The sequence below is a fragment of the Dreissena polymorpha genome, chromosome 14, assembly GCF_020536995.1.
Source record: "Dreissena polymorpha isolate Duluth1 chromosome 14, UMN_Dpol_1.0, whole genome shotgun sequence".
In the NCBI taxonomy this organism is placed as follows: Eukaryota; Metazoa; Mollusca; class Bivalvia; order Myida; family Dreissenidae; genus Dreissena; species Dreissena polymorpha.
Genome location: NC_068368.1, coordinates 22,920,907 through 22,927,255, shown reverse-complemented (window position 1 = coordinate 22,927,255; position 6,349 = coordinate 22,920,907).

The following is a 6,349-nucleotide window of genomic DNA, read 5'->3' as shown; positions in this document are numbered from 1 at the left end:
AAATCAACATTTAAAAATATTAACATATGTTGAAAACATGTCGGGCTGAATGGGTATTTCAAAGATTTCGAATGCTAAACGCATGTAAATCTTGCAGTAATTAAAAAAAATATGAATCGCCGTTTGTCACAAACACACCAGAGGCATCATTTCGTGATCTTTTGTGCAAAACATAATTGAGCATAAATTCATAAGCCTGTTTAGTATTTTTAGTCTTACACCAAAGGCTGTTTGACGTTTGACAATGTGTTTTGTCATTCGGAAACATTCAGTCTTAGGATCAAAATGTTGACAGAAATGACACGCACACCACTGGTAGACTATATGCCGAGGAGGCGTGATAATAGATTTTTAGGTGTTACTGCGAACGTGGGCGGACTGGGAAGGTGCTCACAAAATTGGCTCGTTCATTATCGGATAAAGTGGCCAACATGGCCAACCACTTTAGTCTCGTACTGTCGATAATAATAATTCTACAAATAAATACCGAGAGTACGGGTTTTCAAGGCAAATTGTATCGTTCGAATTCGAAGGCTTTAACTTCGTACAACCGGACTCTTAGTGCCCTGTCTAAGTAAGGATGTTCCGTTGAATGTGCTAGTGATCGTTTATGTAGGACCGCTAGTTACCGCCAGACGACGCGGGAATGCATGTTGTCGGATTCACCTTCATTTGACATTGACTTTAATGGGCACGCTGACTGTTTTGTGGAAGTCTTTGGCAAAACCAGTAAATTTTACTTTTTTGTGTTTTAAAATCGTCTTACTACACCAAAGTTAAGGATAATGGTATGTTTTGCGGCGTCGCAATAATTCGTTCAAGCGGCAACTCGGCTAAACGTATTTAGTATATTGATCCTTAGACTTCATACGGATATTTGCAGGTTTTTATCTCTGTGTTTACGAGGAGCGAGGGAAGGGAGAGATAACGAGAGAGAGAGAGAGAGAGAGAGAGAAGGAGAGTAGAGAGAAGAGAGCGAGAGCGAGAGAGCAGAGAGAGGCGCAGAGAGAGCGCCGAGAGAGCGTCTCTCGCGCGTCCTAGCTCGCTCTCGCGGCGCTCTCGCTCTCTCGCGCTCTCTTCTCGCTCTCCTCGCTCTCTCTCTCTCTCTCTGCTCTCTCTCTCTCTCTCTCGGCTCCCGTTCTCTCTCTCTCCTCTCTCTCTCTCTCTTTCTCTCTCTCTTTCTATATATATACATATATATATTTATTTATAAATTTATATATATGTATGTATGTATATAATGATTATAACATTATCTGTTTAATTGTAAAAGAAAGTATTACTCTCTGTTTTTTTGTGTTGAATAGTTTAAGCGAATGGTATTGAAATTGTACTATGTTGAACATATTAGTGAAAATACATTCAGTTTGTGAGTATAAACATTTAAATTAATATATGATTAACGCTAGTTTGTGCAGGGAAGATAACACAATTAAATTATAACTCCGATCTAACTGAAAACAACTGTGCTTTTCAATTTGTATCAAACTATATATTACGCTGACAAAAAACATTTGCATGAGCAATTTTGTAAAGGATAGTACAAAGATGTGTCATGATATATGAAAAAAATGTTTCGGTGATCTGACTCAAATCAGCTAAACAAAAGCATTCCGCACATTTCGAGTATAAATCACAGATATTAAAATATTTATTTTGCAAAGTCAGGGTGGTTACCGGGAGAAACACACTATCATGAGTAATCAAAATTTAATTGTTTCAAAGTTTACTCCATGTAAAACAAGATGATAAAAAGTATGTTTTCAAGAAACGACGCGTCACTATGCCTGCCATCAGTATATAGAAATAAGCATTTCGAAACCATTCAAAACAAGCAAATTGGTTGAATTGATATCCCCCGCCAAATAATTGTTGTTTATGGATGGGTGTAGAACTAAAAGAAAAGGTATTCGTGAAGGGTTGTGCCTTTTGTCATAATTCTTTAAACTTATTTGTACCTGTGATGGGTTTGCAGACAATAAAATGCAGACCACTGCCTGATAATTACATCAGGAAATTTTGAGAATCCATTTTATTATGGTAGAATCCTTACAATATAATGCATATTTAATCAAAATGTAAATTGCAATATGGTTTTGAGTTAAGACTTTTGAATCCGCATGAATTCATCAATTCATTTGTTTATACATCTGTTTATCTAAATAATAAAAAAATGACTATGTATGATAGTTCATAGCGGCGAGTACATGTAGATAAAGCAACATGTGGATTCCTATGCAATTGATCAGATCCCTTTCGTTAAAAATAAAACTTTTATTATTTACCTGGGAATTCATTTAACATTAAGGTTTGTTAATGAACATGTAACAAGAATCGCTGTTATCGTTGATATTAAAAGTGGAGTAGAATTATGTTAAATAGTTATCTCTTCAAGTGTATGTCAACCAAAATGTTCACTATGCTATTTTGAGTTGATATAGCTAATTAATCGCAATTGACTAACATGAAATTAAAAAAAAACTAAGTGATTGTTTCATGTATTTGTAGTTTACGTCATGTAGATGCTTCATGCACAATATGAACGAAATGGATAATGCCGTTTCAGACAAAAAGATTCCGAGGGTTTCCCCTACCATTTACTACATTGTTGAAGTACGGTTCGTAGCAACGTTGGGCTCAAGTAAATAAAGGACCTTTAGGTGATACTACATCCTTAACATTAAAGCTTTCAACTGTGCTTTTTCGATAAGTTTTCGTCAATAGCATATGACCACACTATGAGGTAATGAAAAACATAGCAAATATTTCGGCCTTTCAACTTTAGAAGAGATTTTGTTTAAATATGGTTTTTACTATATACATATAAGAAAACAAGTTACACATCTTTACACGGAGAACGTGGATATTTATATTACGATCAATCATAAGAGAAAATAATAATAAATGCAAACATACTATCAATGCAAAGCAGATATTTCGTTTATTTGCATTGATCAGTTGCCGCCTTCGAGAGTGATTTTTGATTACAATAAAATATTGCACTTTGAAAGGCCTTAATTCATAGTTGACACTTACTGTTTGTGTATCACCCGATAATTCATTAATGCAACGTTTAAGCTGTGTGTTATATTCACTGTCAAAATGAAACGTTCCGTATTGCATGCCGCTTTCGGTATGCATTGGTTTACTTAACATACAATCACAAAATATGTTTCGCTTATAAGCACATTTATCAAAAAAATGTATTTGTGGCAGTATATCACGTATTTCAAGTTTTTCTTCATGTTTATTTAATGGACTAAAAATGAATAAAGTTAAGGGCAATCGCACAAAAAAACCATTTAATCTAGTTTTTTTGTAAGTTTTAATTCATGGCAGATTTATTGTCCTTCAACGTACTATACATTGTACTCGCTTCGACTTCCGTCTTTCGCTGTAGATAACATTCTTATAAATGATTCGTTTTTGATGATATTCGTCACGTACACGTGGGATACGTATTCACACGTTTGTCCTTGTGTGGGATTTTTGTTTGGTCATGTTTTGCGTGGATGGTGTTTGATATGGTTATGGTCCATTATAATTACACCATAATAAGAATGTTCGTTCGGCGGCGCAGGATCTTATCGATCAAGAAAGAAGTAACCTTGCTACCAGGGGAATCATTTGCGATCGTCTTCTGGGACCGTACATTTCCAGAGTTTGACAATTCTTTGAAATGCGAATAACTATTCAATACAAATTGTGGTTAATTGTGAAGAAAGCTTGATGAATTGCACAGGTAAAATACCCTGCTGGTTGATTTATTTTTAAACTATTGCGAATAGGGATTCAAGCTTCCTTACCTAGCTGGGCATTTGGTATTCAGAATATTGCGCATATCAAGCCAGGGGCCATTTTCCAGCTGAGTATTGGGTATTCACACTATTGCGAATATAGATGCAATGATAAATACTAAGATTGGTATCGGTTATAAAAACCATATCGAGCCAAGGTTGAATACCAAGCTTGGTATAATACCCATAACCTTGCCAACTTCATTGACCTTCATTACAAGCACTTGTTACCCCACCTTAACAATTGATTTAAGTTTTCATTTAAACTTGACATGCTGAAGTAAAATACAATTACTTGAACATGATGTTATTTAGTTAAAAAGTGAACATTTGCTCCATATATTTTCTTTTATTTGGTGGTGGTAATGGTGGTGGAGGTGGTGGTGGTGGTGGTGGTGGTGGTGGTGGTGGTGGTGGTGGTGGTGATGGTGGGTGGTGGTGGTGGTGGTGGTGGGGGGTGGGGTGGGGGTGGTGTTGGTGGTGGTGGTGCGCGGTGTTGGTGGTGGGTGGTGGTGGTGGTAGTGGTGGTGGTGGTGGTAGTGGTGGTGGGTGTTGGGTGGTGGTGGTGGTGGTGGTAGTGGTGGTGTTGGGTGTTGGTTGTGGTGGTGGTAGTGGTGGTGGTGGTAGTGGTGGTGGTGATGGTGGTGGTGGTGGTGGTGGTGGTGGTGGTGGTGGTGGTGGTGGTGGTGGTGGTGGTGGTGGTGGTGGTGGTGGTGGTGGAGGTGATGGTGGTGGTGGTGGTGATGGTGGTGGTGGTGGTGGTGTGGTTGTGACATCAACATTAATTTAGTACCTGTTAATTATTACAAAACAATAACTTCAAGAAATGGCCAGCGAGTTTCCGCGATGTGTTTAACAGCAACTCCACATAACAAAAGTGAAAAAGGTATTTTCGGAATCGCAATTCGCAATTCGTGTAATATCGAAAGTGTTGAAGTCATTGTGTTCCATTATGTTAGAGTTCATTTCATTAAAAACAATTAAACAAACCAATAACCGCTGATGTTGCCTAGTAAGGTGAAAATATTTACAGCCGTTTATTATGACAAATCAGACAATTTAACAGACAAGCTATCTATTTGCGTATCAAGTGTATGTTATATAAATGAATTGCATATACATACAGAACAATATACTAAAAACTGCCTTTACATCGATGAAAACACAAACCTTATAGTTTGTGTTCAGGATACAATGTATTAATTTAACGCTCATGTTTAATTATTGAAACAATTGATAAAGCGTGTCAGCATTAATCTTCTCTTTGTATAGCATCACGAGTCTACCTGAATAATCTTTATTATTTGTATTCGGTTACTGACGTAAAAGATAATGTTTACAAATGTTTTTTTGAAGCAAAAATGTAATTCAATATATAAATTTAACAACACAACTGCGCAAGTCCCGGGATTCGAATCCAGAACTTCTATGCGTACAAGCAAGCCGTTCAGCATTAAAAGCCTATTGAATTGAATGACTTACGATTCTATATATTACGTGTCCAACTGATCGATGATTTGTTTAATGTAACATTATTTTAAAATAGTTTACTTGCTAATATGTGTAAGGTATACCCGAGCGGCGGCTATATAACGAATTAAGTAACAGACCGAAAGTCTGACCGGTTAGCGCATATGCGGTTACAATACATTTTATAGATGAAACGGCCTAGCGCTTCGTGGAAAACTGAAATGGTGAGATCGATGAACTATTCTGGTGCGTTCAATAAAATACTGTATACGAGCTCGAACAGGGAAAGCCCAGAACATAGTTCATATCGACATTGACTTTCGGCTTGAATACATCGGATTGCAAAGTTCGCGCTATGAATCTGATAGTCTACCTGTACGCAATTTTTCAAATTCTTTTCGGCCGTCAACGGTTCATGCACAGGATGCAGAAAACTTACCGACTTGTCATCAGCGTTGCTGGCGGCAGCAGCAAACGTGTACTATCCGTTGGGTAAGGTATTTGCAATTTTCGCAATGATCTGTTTGTACTTCGCTTCTACAATGCTTCAATTTTTTTTAGATTCATCGACGCTTAGACAGAGCGACTGCTAAACGTAACTGTAGTCTTGAAGAAGCCAGCCGAATCAAGAGATACATTCGGTGCTCAACAAGTGATAATATTTATATATAAAAAAACAGTTTGTGCGAACGATTTGTCATGGATAATTTAAAAAGAAAATGGATATTTGACTTCGGGCCGTCATCTAAGATTTCGTACTGCTCTAAAGAATGACGTTTGAACAGCAAATACCAATTTCCAAATGAAATGATATAGGGTATATGCCATCAATTGAAATATTTGCTCAGATATATAAACTAAAAACACAATAAAGATTGACCTTTTTCTTTTTTAGTGAATGCCAACTTCTCGGAATGGCAATACGGAACGTCCAGATACTTTTTCGATGTCAGCAAAAAAATGAACTACTCAGACGCAAAGGTTTCAGTGTTTCTTCTGCTAATCATTAAACTGCGTTATGCAATATCTTTTAGACAATCATTTTAATCATTTAGGTAAATTATCATGAACAATGCAAAATT